The 16,866-nt window shown below is 45.2% G+C and overlaps 12 non-coding genes across 12 annotated transcripts; all 12 read left to right on the plus strand.

Moving 5' to 3' along the window:
• Nucleotides 1-1,124: 1,124 nt before the first annotated feature.
• LOC141196180 (U2 spliceosomal RNA) lies at nucleotides 1,125-1,319 on the plus strand. Its single transcript, XR_012268746.1, has one exon. It is a non-coding gene; the product is annotated as a U2 spliceosomal RNA (small nuclear RNA).
• Nucleotides 1,320-2,439: 1,120 nt separating this feature from the next.
• LOC141194676 (U2 spliceosomal RNA) lies at nucleotides 2,440-2,630 on the plus strand. The gene has a single exon (XR_012267297.1). It is a non-coding gene; the product is annotated as a U2 spliceosomal RNA (small nuclear RNA).
• A 1,125-nt stretch (nucleotides 2,631-3,755) lies between these two features.
• LOC141194677 (U2 spliceosomal RNA) lies at nucleotides 3,756-3,946 on the plus strand. The gene has a single exon (XR_012267298.1). It is a non-coding gene; the product is annotated as a U2 spliceosomal RNA (small nuclear RNA).
• A 1,107-nt stretch (nucleotides 3,947-5,053) lies between these two features.
• On the plus strand, nucleotides 5,054-5,244 carry LOC141194678 (U2 spliceosomal RNA). The gene has a single exon (XR_012267299.1). It is a non-coding gene; the product is annotated as a U2 spliceosomal RNA (small nuclear RNA).
• A 1,120-nt stretch (nucleotides 5,245-6,364) lies between these two features.
• LOC141194679 (U2 spliceosomal RNA) lies at nucleotides 6,365-6,555 on the plus strand. The gene has a single exon (XR_012267300.1). It is a non-coding gene; the product is annotated as a U2 spliceosomal RNA (small nuclear RNA).
• Nucleotides 6,556-7,678: 1,123 nt separating this feature from the next.
• Nucleotides 7,679-7,869, plus strand: LOC141194680 (U2 spliceosomal RNA). The gene has a single exon (XR_012267302.1). It is a non-coding gene; the product is annotated as a U2 spliceosomal RNA (small nuclear RNA).
• Nucleotides 7,870-8,986: 1,117 nt separating this feature from the next.
• On the plus strand, nucleotides 8,987-9,177 carry LOC141194681 (U2 spliceosomal RNA). The gene has a single exon (XR_012267303.1). It is a non-coding gene; the product is annotated as a U2 spliceosomal RNA (small nuclear RNA).
• Nucleotides 9,178-10,300: 1,123 nt separating this feature from the next.
• On the plus strand, nucleotides 10,301-10,491 carry LOC141194682 (U2 spliceosomal RNA). Its single transcript, XR_012267304.1, has one exon. It is a non-coding gene; the product is annotated as a U2 spliceosomal RNA (small nuclear RNA).
• Nucleotides 10,492-11,615: 1,124 nt separating this feature from the next.
• Nucleotides 11,616-11,806, plus strand: LOC141194684 (U2 spliceosomal RNA). Its single transcript, XR_012267306.1, has one exon. It is a non-coding gene; the product is annotated as a U2 spliceosomal RNA (small nuclear RNA).
• A 1,125-nt stretch (nucleotides 11,807-12,931) lies between these two features.
• On the plus strand, nucleotides 12,932-13,122 carry LOC141195798 (U2 spliceosomal RNA). The gene has a single exon (XR_012268375.1). It is a non-coding gene; the product is annotated as a U2 spliceosomal RNA (small nuclear RNA).
• A 1,125-nt stretch (nucleotides 13,123-14,247) lies between these two features.
• Nucleotides 14,248-14,438, plus strand: LOC141195993 (U2 spliceosomal RNA). Its single transcript, XR_012268562.1, has one exon. It is a non-coding gene; the product is annotated as a U2 spliceosomal RNA (small nuclear RNA).
• A 1,122-nt stretch (nucleotides 14,439-15,560) lies between these two features.
• On the plus strand, nucleotides 15,561-15,751 carry LOC141194685 (U2 spliceosomal RNA). The gene has a single exon (XR_012267307.1). It is a non-coding gene; the product is annotated as a U2 spliceosomal RNA (small nuclear RNA).
• Nucleotides 15,752-16,866: the final 1,115 nt, after the last annotated feature.

A 16,866-nucleotide genomic window follows, 5' to 3' on the forward strand; every position in this document is an offset into this window, starting at 1 on the left:
TTTAATGCAGTTTCTAAAATCAGAAAGAATTGAATTCAATGCTTTTTGTTCATTTTGCTTGTTTGTCGGATTTTGGGATGGACTCTTTGGCTTTGCTTTTCTTCTCCTCATTGGATTTTTCATGTTAAAAGTTGCAGAAGCCAGATGACAAGCTCATTTTGGTTCAACTTCAGCAACTGTGCATTGCATTGCCATGTAATGTAATGTAATGTAATGCAATGCTATCTATCAAGCTCTCCCTCTATACTTCCTTTTGGATAAACAGACATATTAGGCAAGCATTTTGGAGCTTTCACCTAAATAACTACAGGTGGTGAGATAAGCTGCACAATATAATTGACCTTTCAGTATATTGTTGCACACACACCATCTATTTAGCAAATGCCCTTGTTATCAACAGCAGCCTTTTAAACTCACCTGAGCTAACAGGTATGTGAGCTGGTTACTCTGCTGCGCTTAAAATTTCTTTTTTGGTTTGCTACAATGCCTTTTCTGAAACGTTGTCTCCCTCTGCTGGAACACTGACTTCTTTCATTTAATGCCTGCAGACTATAAAAGAGAAACCAACCCAAAAAGTTTGGTTGATTAGTCTGTGGCATTCTTTTAAACTGTTGCTTATGGCGGTCTCTGTGAGCTTCTCAGTGACATTCAGCCATCCAGGTATCCCGCCTGCAGTAGACGGAATGTGGCAATGGAACGCTGGCTGCGCGTGTCATAATAGGCTCTGAGCCTTTATATACCTGCGCACAGCAGCAGCCACCTTCAGTCTGCTGCTGGACAGCCAGCAGCAGCAGCAGCAGGAGAGGTAATTAATCAGCAACCCTCCTGCTAAGGGTAGACAGCTGCTCGTTCCACCCCCCCCCCGCCTTAATTGGTTCTCCTCCCTTCCAACGGTGTTGAGGCGGGTGGGAACAGCCGGGGGTTGAGGGTACTGTGCTAAAAGAGGTGGAGTTATGCAGATCTAAAACGCGTGGATTGCAGCAGCAGCAAGCCGAAAAGTGCAGGCATGTGAGGGATCTAGAGGTTGACAGCATGTCTTCTTAACGGGAGTCCAGGTGGCCATCTCCACAAATGGAGTTTTCAGAATCCTTGGGTGGCACCGTAGTCGGAAACCAATTCTGGTTATCGCTTCTCGGCCTTTTGGCTAAGATCAAGTGTAGTATCTGTTCTTATCAGTTTAATATCTGATACGTCCCCTATCTGGGGACCATATATTAAATGGATTTTTAGAACAGGGAGATGGAAAAAGAGCTTGCTCTGTCCACTCCACGCATTGACCGACCTGGTATTGCAGTATCTCCAGGACCGGTGCACCCCTTCTTTAATGCAGTTTCTAAAATCAGAAAGAATTGAATTCAATGCTTTTTGTTCATTTTGCTTGTTTGTCGGATTTTGGGATGGACTCTTTGGCTTTGCTTTTCTTCTCCTCATTGGATTTTTCATGTTAAAAGTTGCAGAAGCCAGATGACAAGCTCATTTTGGTTCAACTTCAGCAACTGTGCATTGCATTGCCATGTAATGTAATGTTATGCAATGCTATCTATCTAGCTCTCCCTCTATACTTCCTTTTGGATAAACAGACATATTAGGCAAGCATTTTGGAGCTTTCACCTAAATAACTACAGGTGGTGAGATAAGCTGCACAATATAATTGACCTTTCAGTATATTGTTGCACACACACCATCTATTTAGCAAATGCCCTTGTTATCAACAGCAGCCTTTTAAACTCACCTGAGCTAACAGGTATGTGAGCTGGTTACTCTGCTGCGCTTAAAATTTCTTTTTTGGTTTGCTACAATGCCTTTTCTGAAACGTTGTCTCCCTCTGCTGGAACACTGACTTCTTTCATTTAATGCCTGCAGACTATAAAAGAGAAACCAACCCAAAAAGTTTGGTTGATTAGTCTGTGGCATTCTTTTAAACTGTTGCTTATGGCGGTCTCTGTGAGCTTCTCAGTGACATTCAGCCATCCAGGTATCCCGCCTGCAGTAGACGGAATGTGGCAATGGAACGCTGGCTGCGCGTGTCATAATAGGCTCTGAGCCTTTATATACCTGCGCACAGCAGCAGCCACCTTCAGTCTGCTGCTGGACAGCCAGCAGCAGCAGCAGCAGGAGAGGTAATTAATCAGCAACCCTCCTGCTAAGGGTAGACAGCTGCTCGTTCCACCCCCCCCCCGCCTTAATTGGTTCTCCTCCCTTCCAACGGTGTTGAGGCGGGTGGGAACAGCCGGGGGTTGAGGGTACTGTGCTAAAAGAGGTGGAGTTATGCAGATCTAAAACGCGTGGATTGCAGCAGCAGCAAGCCGAAAAGTGCAGGCATGTGAGGGATCTAGAGGTTGACAGCATGTCTTCTTAACGGGAGTCCAGGTGGCCATCTCCACAAATGGACTTTTCAGAATCCTTGGGTGGCACCGTAGTCGGAAACCAATTCTGGTTATCGCTTCTCGGCCTTTTGGCTAAGATCAAGTGTAGTATCTGTTCTTATCAGTTTAATATCTGATACGTCCCCTATCTGGGGACCATATATTAAATGGATTTTTAGAACAGGGAGATGGAAAAAGAGCTTGCTCTGTCCACTCCACGCATTGACCTGGTATTGCAGTATCTCCAGGACCGGTGCACCCCTTCTTTAATGCAGTTTCTAAAATCAGAAAGAATTGAATTCAATGCTTTTTGTTCATTTTGCTTGTTTGTCGGATTTTGGGATGGACTCTTTGGCTTTGCTTTTCTTCTCCTCATTGGATTTTTCATGTTAAAAGTTGCAGAAGCCAGATGACAAGCTCATTTTGGTTCAACTTCAGCAACTGTGCATTGCATTGCCATGTAATGTAATGTAATGCAATGCTATCTATCTAGCTCTCCCTCTATACTTCCTTTTGGATAAACAGACATATTAGGCAAGCATTTTGGAGCTTTCACCTAAATAACTACAGGTGGTGAGATAAGCTGCACAATATAATTGACCTTTCAGTATATTGTTGCACACACACCATCTATTTAGCAAATGCCCTTGTTATCAACAGCAGCCTTTTAAACTCACCTGAGCTAACAGGTATGTGAGCTGGTTACTCTGCTGCGCTTAAAATTTCTTTTTTGGTTTGCTACAATGCCTTTTCTGAAACGTTGTCTCCCTCTGCTGGAACACTGACTTCTTTCATTTAATGCCTGCAGACTATAAAAGAGAAACCAACCCAAAAAGTTTGGTTGATTAGTCTGTGGCATTCTTTTAAACTGTTGCTTATGGCGGTCTCTGTGAACTTCTCAGTGACATTCAGCCATCCAGGTATCCCGCCTGCAGTAGACGGAATGTGGCAATGGAACGCTGGCTGCACGTGTCATAATAGGCTCTGAGCCTTTATATACCTGCGCACAGCAGCAGCCACCTTCAGTCTGCTGCTGGACAGCCAGCAGCAGCAGCAGCAGGAGAGGTAATTAATCAGCAACCCTCCTGCTAAGGGTAGACAGCTGCTCGTTCCACCCCCCCCCCCCCCCGCCTTAATTGGTTCTCCTCCCTTCCAACGGTGTTGAGGCGGGTGGGAACAGCCGGGGGTTGAGGGTACTGTGCTAAAAGAGGTGGAGTTATGCAGATCTAAAACGCGTGGATTGCAGCAGCAGCAAGCCGAAAAGTGCAGGCATGTGAGGGATCTAGAGGTTGACAGCATGTCTTCTTAACGGGAGTCCAGGTGGCCATCTCCACAAATGGACTTTTCAGAATCCTTGGGTGGCACCGTAGTCGGAAACCAATTCTGGTTATCGCTTCTCGGCCTTTTGGCTAAGATCAAGTGTAGTATCTGTTCTTATCAGTTTAATATCTGATACGTCCCCTATCTGGGGACCATATATTAAATGGATTTTTAGAACAGGGAGATGGAAAAAGAGCTTGCTCTGTCCACTCCACGCATTGACCTGGTATTGCAGTATCTCCAGGACCGGTGCACCCCTTCTTTAATGCAGTTTCTAAAATCAGAAAGAATTGAATTCAATGCTTTTTGTTCATGTTGCTTGTTTGTCGGATTTTGGGATGGACTCTTTGGCTTTGCTTTTCTTCTCCTCATTGGATTTTTCATGTTAAAAGTTGCAGAAGCCAGATGACAAGCTCATTTTGGTTCAACTTCAGCAACTGTGCATTGCATTGCCATGTAATGTAATGTAATGCAATGCTATCTATCTAGCTCTCCCTCTATACTTCCTTTTGGATAAACAGACATATTAGGCAAGCATTTTGGAGCTTTCACCTAAATAACTACAGGTGGTGAGATAAGCTGCACAATATAATTGACCTTTCAGTATATTGTTGCACACACACCATCTATTTAGCAAATGCCCTTGTTATCAACAGCAGCCTTTTAAACTCACCTGAGCTAACAGGTATGTGAGCTGGTTACTCTGCTGCGCTTAAAATTTCTTTTTTGGTTTGCTACAATGCCTTTTCTGAAACGTTGTCTCCCTCTGCTGGAACACTGACTTCTTTCATTTAATGCCTGCAGACTATAAAAGAGAAACCAACCCAAAAAGTTTGGTTGATTAGTCTGTGGCATTCTTTTAAACTGTTGCTTATGGCGGTCTCTGTGAGCTTCTCAGTGACATTCAGCCATCCAGGTATCCCGCCTGCAGTAGACGGAATGTGGCAATGGAACGCTGGCTGCGCGTGTCATAATAGGCTCTGAGCCTTTATATACCTGCGCACAGCAGCAGCCACCTTCAGTCTGCTGCTGGACAGCCAGCAGCAGCAGCAGCAGGAGAGGTAATTAATCAGCAACCCTCCTGCTAAGGGTAGACAGCTGCTCGTTCCACCCCCCCCCCGCCTTAATTGGTTCTCCTCCCTTCCAACGGTGTTGAGGCGGGTGGGAACAGCCGGGGGTTGAGGGTACTGTGCTAAAAGAGGTGGAGTTATGCAGATCTAAAACGCGTGGATTGCAGCAGCAGCAAGCCGAAAAGTGCAGGCATGTGAGGGATCTAGAGGTTGACAGCATGTCTTCTTAACGGGAGTCCAGGTGGCCATCTCCACAAATGCCTTGGGTGGCACCGTAGTCGGAAACCAATTCTGGTTATCGCTTCTCGGCCTTTTGGCTAAGATCAAGTGTAGTATCTGTTCTTATCAGTTTAATATCTGATACGTCCCCTATCTGGGGACCATATATTAAATGGATTTTTAGAACAGGGAGATGGAAAAAGAGCTTGCTCTGTCCACTCCACGCATTGACCTGGTATTGCAGTATCTCCAGGACCGGTGCACCCCTTCTTTAATGCAGTTTCTAAAATCAGAAAGAATTGAATTCAATGCTTTTTGTTCATTTTGCTTGTTTGTCGGATTTTGGGATGGACTCTTTGGCTTTGCTTTTCTTCTCCTCATTGGATTTTTCATGTTAAAAGTTGCAGAAGCCAGATGACAAGCTCATTTTGGTTCAACTTCAGCAACTGTGCATTGCATTGCCATGTAATGTAATGTAATGCAATGCTATCTATCTAGCTCTCCCTCTATACTTCCTTTTGGATAAACAGACATATTAGGCATGCATTTTGGAGCTTTCACCTAAATAACTACAGGTGGTGAGATAAGCTGCACAATATAATTGACCTTTCAGTATATTGTTGCACACACACCATCTATTTAGCAAATGCCCTTGTTATCAACAGCAGCCTTTTAAACTCACCTGAGCTAACAGGTATGTGAGCTGGTTACTCTGCTGCGCTTAAAATTTCTTTTTTGGTTTGCTACAATGCCTTTTCTGAAACGTTGTCTCCCTCTGCTGGAACACTGACTTCTTTCATTTAATGCCTGCAGACTATAAAAGAGAAACCAACCCAAAAAGTTTGGTTGATTAGTCTGTGGCATTCTTTTAAACTGTTGCTTATGGCGGTCTCTGTGAGCTTCTCAGTGACATTCAGCCATCCAGGTATCCCGCCTGCAGTAGACGGAATGTGGCAATGGAACGCTGGCTGCGCGTGTCATAATAGGCTCTGAGCCTTTATATACCTGCGCACAGCAGCAGCCACCTTCAGTCTGCTGCTGGACAGCCAGCAGCAGCAGCAGCAGGAGAGGTAATTAATCAGCAACCCTCCTGCTAAGGGTAGACAGCTGCTCGTTCCACCCCCCCCCCGCCTTAATTGGTTCTCCTCCCTTCCAACGGTGTTGAGGCGGGTGGGAACAGCCGGGGGTTGAGGGTACTGTGCTAAAAGAGGTGGAGTTATGCAGATCTAAAACGCGTGGATTGCAGCAGCAGCAAGCCGAAAAGTGCAGGCATGTGAGGGATCTAGAGGTTGACAGCATGTCTTCTTAACGGGAGTCCAGGTGGCCATCTCCACAAATGGACTTTTCAGAATCCTTGGGTGGCACCGTAGTCGGAAACCAATTCTGGTTATCGCTTCTCGGCCTTTTGGCTAAGATCAAGTGTAGTATCTGTTCTTATCAGTTTAATATCTGATACGTCCCCTATCTGGGGACCATATATTAAATGGATTTTTAGAACAGGGAGATGGAAAAAGAGCTTGCTCTGTCCACTCCACGCATTGACCTGGTATTGCAGTATCTCCAGGACCGGTGCACCCCTTCTTTAATGCAGTTTCTAAAATCAGAAAGAATTGAATTCAATGCTTTTTGTTCATTTTGCTTGTTTGTCGGATTTTGGGATGGACTCTTTGGCTTTGCTTTTCTTCTCCTCATTGGATTTTTCATGTTAAAAGTTGCAGAAGCCAGATGACAAGCTCATTTTGGTTCAACTTCAGCAACTGTGCATTGCATTGCCATGTAATGTAATGTAATGCAATGCTATCTATCTAGCTCTCCCTCTATACTTCCTTTTGGATAAACAGACATATTAGGCAAGCATTTTGGAGCTTTCACCTAAATAACTACAGGTGGTGAGATAAGCTGCACAATATAATTGACCTTTCAGTATATTGTTGCACACACACCATCTATTTAGCAAATGCCCTTGTTATCAACAGCAGCCTTTTAAACTCACCTGAGCTAACAGGTATGTGAGCTGGTTACTCTGCTGCGCTTAAAATTTCTTTTTTGGTTTGCTACAATGCCTTTTCTGAAACGTTGTCTCCCTCTGCTGGAACACTGACTTCTTTCATTTAATGCCTGCAGACTATAAAAGAGAAACCAACCCAAAAAGTTTGGTTGATTAGTCTGTGGCATTCTTTTAAACTGTTGCTTATGGCGGTCTCTGTGAGCTTCTCAGTGACATTCAGCCATCCAGGTATCCCGCCTGCAGTAGACGGAATGTGGCAATGGAACGCTGGCTGCGCGTGTCATAATAGGCTCTGAGCCTTTATATACCTGCGCACAGCAGCAGCCACCTTCAGTCTGCTGCTGGACAGCCAGCAGCAGCAGCAGCAGGAGAGGTAATTAATCAGCAACCCTCCTGCTAAGGGTAGACAGCTGCTCGTTCCACCCCCCCCCCCATGCCTTAATTGGTTCTCCTCCCTTCCAACGGTGTTGAGGCGGGTGGGAACAGCCGGGGGTTGAGGGTACTGTGCTAAAAGAGGTGGAGTTATGCAGATCTAAAACGCGTGGATTGCAGCAGCAGCAAGCCGAAAAGTGCAGGCATGTGAGGGATCTAGAGGTTGACAGCATGTCTTCTTAACGGGAGTCCAGGTGGCCATCTCCACAAATGGACTTTTCAGAATCCTTGGGTGGCACCGTAGTCGGAAACCAATTCTGGTTATCGCTTCTCGGCCTTTTGGCTAAGATCAAGTGTAGTATCTGTTCTTATCAGTTTAATATCTGATACGTCCCCTATCTGGGGACCATATATTAAATGGATTTTTAGAACAGGGAGATGGAAAAAGAGCTTGCTCTGTCCACTCCACGCATTGACCTGGTATTGCAGTATCTCCAGGACCGGTGCACCCCTTCTTTAATGCAGTTTCTAAAATCAGAAAGAATTGAATTCAATGCTTTTTGTTCATTTTGCTTGTTTGTCGGATTTTGGGATGGACTCTTTGGCTTTGCTTTTCTTCTCCTCATTGGATTTTTCATGTTAAAAGTTGCAGAAGCCAGATGACAAGCTCATTTTGGTTCAACTTCAGCAACTGTGCATTGCATTGCCATGTAATGTAATGTAATGCAATGCTATCTATCTAGCTCTCCCTCTATACTTCCTTTTGGATAAACAGACATATTAGGCAAGCATTTTGGAGCTTTCACCTAAATAACTACAGGTGGTGAGATAAGCTGCACAATATAATTGACCTTTCAGTATATTGTTGCACACACACCATCTATTTAGCAAATGCCCTTGTTATCAACAGCAGCCTTTTAAACTCACCTGAGCTAACAGGTATGTGAGCTGGTTACTCTGCTGCGCTTAAAATTTCTTTTTTGGTTTGCTACAATGCCTTTTCTGAAACGTTGTCTCCCTCTGCTGGAACACTGACTTCTTTCATTTAATGCCTGCAGACTATAAAAGAGAAACCAACCCAAAAAGTTTGGTTGATTAGTCTGTGGCATTCTTTTAAACTGTTGCTTATGGCGGTCTCTGTGAGCTTCTCAGTGACATTCAGCCATCCAGGTATCCCGCCTGCAGTAGACGGAATGTGGCAATGGAACGCTGGCTGCGCGTGTCATAATAGGCTCTGAGCCTTTATATACCTGCGCACAGCAGCAGCCACCTTCAGTCTGCTGCTGGACAGCCAGCAGCAGCAGGAGAGGTAATTAATCAGCAACCCTCCTGCTAAGGGTAGACAGCTGCTCGTTCCACCCCCCCCCCCCCGCCTTTATTGGTTCTCCTCCCTTCCAACGGTGTTGAGGCGGGTGGGAACAGCCGGGGGTTGAGGGTACTGTGCTAAAAGAGGTGGAGTTATGCAGATCTAAAACGCGTGGATTGCAGCAGCAGCAAGCCGAAAAGTGCAGGCATGTGAGGGATCTAGAGGTTGACAGCATGTCTTCTTAACGGGAGTCCAGGTGGCCATCTCCACAAATGGACTTTTCAGAATCCTTGGGTGGCACCGTAGTCGGAAACCAATTCTGGTTATCGCTTCTCGGCCTTTTGGCTAAGATCAAGTGTAGTATCTGTTCTTATCAGTTTAATATCTGATACGTCCCCTATCTGGGGACCATATATTAAATGGATTTTTAGAACAGGGAGATGGAAAAAGAGCTTGCTCTGTCCACTCCACGCATTGACCTGGTATTGCAGTATCTCCAGGACCGGTGCACCCCTTCTTTAATGCAGTTTCTAAAATCAGAAAGAATTGAATTCAATGCTTTTTGTTCATTTTGCTTGTTTGTCGGATTTTGGGATGGACTCTTTGGCTTTGCTTTTCTTCTCCTCATTGGATTTTTCATGTTAAAAGTTGCAGAAGCCAGATGACAAGCTCATTTTGGTTCAACTTCAGCAACTGTGCATTGCATTGCCATGTAATGTAATGTAATGCAATGCTATCTATCTAGCTCTCCCTCTATACTTCCTTTTGGATAAACAGACATATTAGGCAAGCATTTTGGAGCTTTCACCTAAATAACTACAGGTGGTGAGATAAGCTGCACAATATAATTGACCTTTCAGTATATTGTTGCACACACACCATCTATTTAGCAAATGCCCTTGTTATCAACAGCAGCCTTTTAAACTCACCTGAGCTAACAGGTATGTGAGCTGGTTACTCTGCTGCGCTTAAAATTTCTTTTTTGGTTTGCTACAATGCCTTTTCTGAAACGTTGTCTCCCTCTGCTGGAACACTGACTTCTTTCATTTAATGCCTGCAGACTATAAAAGAGAAACCAACCCAAAAAGTTTGGTTGATTAGTCTGTGGCATTCTTTTAAACTGTTGCTTATGGCGGTCTCTGTGAGCTTCTCAGTGACATTCAGCCATCCAGGTATCCCGCCTGCAGTAGACGGAATGTGGCAATGGAACGCTGGCTGCGCGTGTCATAATAGGCTCTGAGCCTTTATATACCTGCGCACAGCAGCAGCCACCTTCAGTCTGCTGCTGGACAGCCAGCAGCAGCAGCAGCAGGAGAGGTAATTAATCAGCAACCCTCCTGCTAAGGGTAGACAGCTGCTCGTTCCACCCCCCCCCCCCCGCCTTTATTGGTTCTCCTCCCTTCCAACGGTGTTGAGGCGGGTGGGAACAGCCGGGGGTTGAGGGTACTGTGCTAAAAGAGGTGGAGTTATGCAGATCTAAAACGCGTGGATTGCAGCAGCAGCAAGCCGAAAAGTGCAGGCATGTGAGGGATCTAGAGGTTGACAGCATGTCTTCTTAACGGGAGTCCAGGTGGCCATCTCCACAAATGGACTTTTCAGAATCCTTGGGTGGCACCGTAGTCGGAAACCAATTCTGGTTATCGCTTCTCGGCCTTTTGGCTAAGATCAAGTGTAGTATCTGTTCTTATCAGTTTAATATCTGATACGTCCCCTATCTGGGGACCATATATTAAATGGATTTTTAGAACAGGGAGATGGAAAAAGAGCTTGCTCTGTCCACTCCACGCATTGACCTGGTATTGCAGTATCTCCAGGACCGGTGCACCCCTTCTTTAATGCAGTTTCTAAAATCAGAAAGAATTGAATTCAATGCTTTTTGTTCATTTTGCTTGTTTGTCGGATTTTGGGATGGACTCTTTGGCTTTGCTTTTCTTCTCCTCATTGGATTTTTCATGTTAAAAGTTGCAGAAGCCAGATGACAAGCTCATTTTGGTTCAACTTCAGCAACTGTGCATTGCATTGCCATGTAATGTAATGTAATGCAATGCTATCTATCTAGCTCTCCCTCTATACTTCCTTTTGGATAAACAGACATATTAGGCAAGCATTTTGGAGCTTTCACCTAAATAACTACAGGTGGTGAGATAAGCTGCACAATATAATTGACCTTTCAGTATATTGTTGCACACACACCATCTATTTAGCAAATGCCCTTGTTATCAACAGCAGCCTTTTAAACTCACCTGAGCTAACAGGTATGTGAGCTGGTTACTCTGCTGCGCTTAAAATTTCTTTTTTGGTTTGCTACAATGCCTTTTCTGAAACGTTGTCTCCCTCTGCTGGAACACTGACTTCTTTCATTTAATGCCTGCAGACTATAAAAGAGAAACCAACCCAAAAAGTTTGGTTGATTAGTCTGTGGCATTCTTTTAAACTGTTGCTTATGGCGGTCTCTGTGAGCTTCTCAGTGACATTCAGCCATCCAGGTATCCCGCCTGCAGTAGACGGAATGTGGCAATGGAACGCTGGCTGCGCGTGTCATAATAGGCTCTGAGCCTTTATATACCTGCGCACAGCAGCAGCCACCTTCAGTCTGCTGCTGGACAGCCAGCAGCAGCAGAAGCAGGAGAGGTAATTAATCAGCAACCCTCCTGCTAAGGGTAGACAGCTGCTCGTTCCACCCCCCCCCCCCCCGCCTTAATTGGTTCTCCTCCCTTCCAACGGTGTTGAGGCGGGTGGGAACAGCCGGGGGTTGAGGGTACTGTGCTAAAAGAGGTGGAGTTATGCAGATCTAAAACGCGTGGATTGCAGCAGCAGCAAGCCGAAAAGTGCAGGCATGTGAGGGATCTAGAGGTTGACAGCATGTCTTCTTAACGGGAGTCCAGGTGGCCATCTCCACAAATGGACTTTTCAGAATCCTTGGGTGGCACCGTAGTCGGAAACCAATTCTGGTTATCGCTTCTCGGCCTTTTGGCTAAGATCAAGTGTAGTATCTGTTCTTATCAGTTTAATATCTGATACGTCCCCTATCTGGGGACCATATATTAAATGGATTTTTAGAACAGGGAGATGGAAAAAGAGCTTGCTCTGTCCACTCCACGCATTGACCTGGTATTGCAGTATCTCCAGGACCGGTGCACCCCTTCTTTAATGCAGTTTCTAAAATCAGAAAGAATTGAATTCAATGCTTTTTGTTCATTTTGCTTGTTTGTCGGATTTTGGGATGGACTCTTTGGCTTTGCTTTTCTTCTCCTCATTGGATTTTTCATGTTAAAAGTTGCAGAAGCCAGATGACAAGCTCATTTTGGTTCAACTTCAGCAACTGTGCATTACATTGCCATGTAATGTAATGTAATGCAATGCTATCTATCTAGCTCTCCCTCTATACTTCCTTTTGGATAAACAGACATATTAGGCAAGCATTTTGGAGCTTTCACCTAAATAACTACAGGTGGTGAGATAAGCTGCACAATATAATTGACCTTTCAGTATATTGTTGCACACACACCATCTATTTAGCAAATGCCCTTGTTATCAACAGCAGCCTTTTAAACTCACCTGAGCTAACAGGTATGTGAGCTGGTTACTCTGCTGCGCTTAAAATTTCTTTTTTGGTTTGCTACAATGCCTTTTCTGAAACGTTGTCTCCCTCTGCTGGAACACTGACTTCTTTCATTTAATGCCTGCAGACTATAAAAGAGAAACCAACCCAAAAAGTTTGGTTGATTAGTCTGTGGCATTCTTTTAAACTGTTGCTTATGGCGGTCTCTGTGAGCTTCTCAGTGACATTCAGCCATCCAGGTATCCCGCCTGCAGTAGACGGAATGTGGCAATGGAACGCTGGCTGCGCGTGTCATAATAGGCTCTGAGCCTTTATATACCTGCGCACAGCAGCAGCCACCTTCAGTCTGCTGCTGGACAGCCAGCAGCAGCAGCAGCAGGAGAGGTAATTAATCAGCAACCCTCCTGCTAAGGGTAGACAGCTGCTCGTTCCACCCCCCCCCCCCCCCGCCTTAATTGGTTCTCCTCCCTTCCAACGGTGTTGAGGCGGGTGGGAACAGCCGGGGGTTGAGGGTACTGTGCTAAAAGAGGTGGAGTTATGCAGATCTAAAACGCGTGGATTGCAGCAGCAGCAAGCCGAAAAGTGCAGGCATGTGAGGGATCTAGAGGTTGACAGCATGTCTTCTTAACGGGAGTCCAGGTGGCCATCTCCACAAATGGACTTTTCAGAATCCTTGGGTGGCACCGTAGTCGGAAACCAATTCTGGTTATCGCTTCTCGGCCTTTTGGCTAAGATCAAGTGTAGTATCTGTTCTTATCAGTTTAATATCTGATACGTCCCCTATCTGGGGACCATATATTAAATGGATTTTTAGAACAGGGAGATGGAAAAAGAGCTTGCTCTGTCCACTCCACGCATTGACCTGGTATTGCAGTATCTCCAGGACCGGTGCAGCCCTTCTTTAATGCAGTTTCTAAAATCAGAAAGAATTGAATTCAATGCTTTTTGTTCATTTTGCTTGTTTGTCGGATTTTGGGATGGATTCTTTGGCTTTGCTTTTTTTCTCCTCATTGGATTTTTCATGTTAAAAGTTGCAGAAGCCAGATGACAAGCTCATTTTGGTTCAACTTCAGCAACTGTGCATTGCATTGCCATGTAATGTAATATAATGCAATGCTATCTATCTAGCTCTCCCTCTATACTTCCTTTTGGATAAACAGACATATTAGGCAAGCATTTTGGAGCTTTCACCTAATAACTACAGGTGGTGAGATAAGCTGCACAATATAATTGACCTTTCAGTATATTGTTGCACACACACCATCTATTTAGCAAATGCCCTTGTTATCAACAGCAGCGTTTTAAACTCACCTGAGCTAACAGGTATGTGAGCTGGTTACTCTGCTGCGCTTAAAATTTCTTTTTTGGTTTGCTACAATGCCTTTTCTGAAACGTTGTCTCCCTCTGCTGGAACACTGACTTCTTTCATTTAATGCCTGCAGACTATAAAAGAGAAACCAACCCAAAAAGTTTGGTTGATTAGTCTGTGGCATTCTTTTAAACTGTTGCTTATGGCGGTCTCTGTGAGCTTCTCAGTGACATTCAGCCATCCAGGTATCCCGCCTGCAGTAGACGGAATGTGGCAATGGAACGCTGGCTGCGCGTGTCATAATAGGCTCTGAGCCTTTATATACCTGCGCACAGCAGCAGCCACCTTCAGTCTGCTGCTGGACAGCCAGCAGCAGCAGCAGCAGGAGAGGTAATTAATCAGCAACCCTCCTGCTAAGGGTAGACAGCTGCTCGTTCCACCCCCCCCCCCCCCCCGCCTTAATTGGTTCTCCTCCCTTCCAACGGTGTTGAGGCGGGTGGGAACAGCCGGGGGTTGAGGGTACTGTGCTAAAAGAGGTGGAGTTATGCAGATCTAAAACACGTGGATTGCAGCAGCAGCAAGCCGAAAAGTGCAGGCATGTGAGGGATCTAGAGGTTGACAGCATGTCTTCTTAACGGGAGTCCAGGTGGCCATCTCCACAAATGGACTTTTCAGAATCCTTGGGTGGCACCGTAGTCGGAAACCAATTCTGGTTATCGCTTCTCGGCCTTTTGGCTAAGATCAAGTGTAGTATCTGTTCTTATCAGTTTAATATCTGATACGTCCCCTATCTGGGGACCATATATTAAATGGATTTTTAGAACAGGGAGATGGAAAAATAGCTTGCTCTGTCCACTCCACGCATTGACCTGGTATTGCAGTATCTCCAGGACCGGTGCACCCCTTCTTTAATGCAGTTTCTAAAATCAGAAAGAATTGAATTCAATGCTTTTTGTTCATTTTGCTTGTTTGTCGGATTTTGGGATGGACTCTTTGGCTTTGCTTTTCTTCTCCTCATTGGATTTTTCATGTTAAAAGTTGCAGAAGCCAGATGACAAGCTCATTTTGGTTCAACTTCAGCAACTGTGCATTGCATTGCCATGTAATGTAATGTAATGCAATGCTATCTATCTAGCTCTCCCTCTATACTTCCTTTTGGATAAACAGACATATTAGGCAAGCATTTTGGAGCTTTCACCTAAATAACTACAGGTGGTGAGATAAGCTGCACAATATAATTGACCTTTCAGTATATTGTTGCACACACACCATCTATTTAGCAAATGCCCTTGTTATCAACAGCAGCCTTTTAAACTCACCTGAGCTAACAGGTATGTGAGCTGGTTACTCTGCTGCGCTTAAAATTTCTTTTTTGGTTTGCTACAATGCCTTTTCTGAAACGTTGTCTCCCTCTGCTGGAACACTGACTTCTTTCATTTAATGCCTGCAGACTATAAAAGAGAAACCAACCCAAAAAGTTTGGTTGATTAGTCTGTGGCATTCTTTTAAACTGTTGCTTATGGCGGTCTCTGTGAGCTTCTCAGTGACATTCAGCCATCCAGGTATCCCGCCTGCAGTAGACGGAATGTGGCAATGGAACGCTGGCTGCGCGTGTCATAATAGGCTCTGAGCCTTTATATACCTGCGCACAGCAGCAGCCACCTTCAGTCTGCTGCTGGACAGCCAGCAGCAGCAGCAGCAGGAGAGGTAATTAATCAGCAACCCTCCTGCTAAGGGTAGACAGCTGCTCGTTCCACCCCCCCCCCCCGCCTTAATTGGTTCTCCTCCCTTCCAACGGTGTTGAGGCGGGTGGGAACAGCCGGGGGTTGAGGGTACTGTGCTAAAAGAGGTGGAGTTATGCAGATCTAAAACGCGTGGATTGCAGCAGCAGCAAGCCGAAAAGTGCAGGCATGTGAGGGATCTAGAGGTTGACAGCATGTCTTCTTAACGGGAGTCCAGGTGGCCATCTCCACAAATGGACTTTTCAGAATCCTTGGGTGGCACCGTAGTCGGAAACCAATTCTGGTTATCGCTTCTCGGCCTTTTGGCTAAGATCAAGTGTAGTATCTGTTCTTATCAGTTTAATATCTGATACGTCCCCTATCTGGGGACCATATATTAAATGGATTTTTAGAACAGGGAGATGGAAAAAGAGCTTGCTCTGTCCACTCCACGCATTGACCTGGTATTGCAGTATCTCCAGGACCGGTGCACCCCTTCTTTAATGCAGTTTCTAAAATCAGAAAGAATTGAATTCAATGCTTTTTGTTCATTTTGCTTGTTTGTCGGATTTTGGGATGGACTCTTTGGCTTTGCTTTTCTTCTCCTCATTGGATTTTTCATGTTAAAAGTTGCAGAAGCCAGATGACAAGCTCATTTTGGTTCAACTTCAGCAACTGTGCATTGCATTGCCATGTAATGTAATGTAATGCAATGCTATCTATCTAGCTCTCCCTCTATACTTCCTTTTGGATAAACAGACATATTAGGCAAGCATTTTGGAGCTTTCACCTAAATAACTACAGGTGGTGAGATAAGCTGCACAATATAATTGACCTTTCAGTATATTGTTGCACACACACCATCTATTTAGCAAATGCCCTTGTTATCAACAGCAGCCTTTTAAACTCACCTGAGCTAACAGGTATGTGAGCTGGTTATTCTGCTGCGCTTAAAATTTATTTTTTGGTTTGCTACAATGCCTTTTCTGAAACGTTGTCTCCCTCTGCTGGAACACTGACTTCTTTCATTTAATGCCTGCAGACTATAAAAGAGAAACCAACCCAAAAAGTTTGGTTGATTAGTCTGTGGCATTCTTTTAAACTGTTGCTTATGGCGGTCTCTGTGAGCTTCTCAGTGACATTCAGCCATCCAGGTATCCCGCCTGCAGTAGACGGAATGTGGCAATGGAACGCTGGCTGCGCGTGTCATAATAGGCTCTGAGCCTTTATATACCTGCGCACAGCAGCAGCCACCTTCAGTCTGCTGCTGGACAGCCAGCAGCAGCAGCAGCAGGAGAGGTAATTAATCAGCAACCCTCCTGCTAAGGGTAGACAGCTGCTCGTTCCACCCCCCCCCCCGCCTTAATTGGTTCTCCTCCCTTCCAACGGTGTTGAGGCGGGTGGGAAGAGCCGGGGGTTGAGGGTACTGTGCTAAAAGAGGTGGAGTTATGCAGATCTAAAACGCGTGGATTGCAGCAGCAGCAAGCCGAAAAGTGCAGGCATGTGAGGGATCTAGAGGTTGACAGCATGTCTTCTTAACGGGAGTCCAGGTGGCCATCTCCACAAATGGACTTTTCAGAATCCTTGGGTGGCACCGTAGTCGGAAACCAATT

The sequence above is a fragment of the Phyllobates terribilis genome, unplaced genomic scaffold (assembly GCF_046119375.1).
Source record: "Phyllobates terribilis strain yellow unplaced genomic scaffold, ASM4611937v1 Scaffold_74__1_contigs__length_7073193, whole genome shotgun sequence".
NCBI classification, from domain to species: Eukaryota; Metazoa; Chordata; class Amphibia; order Anura; family Dendrobatidae; genus Phyllobates; species Phyllobates terribilis.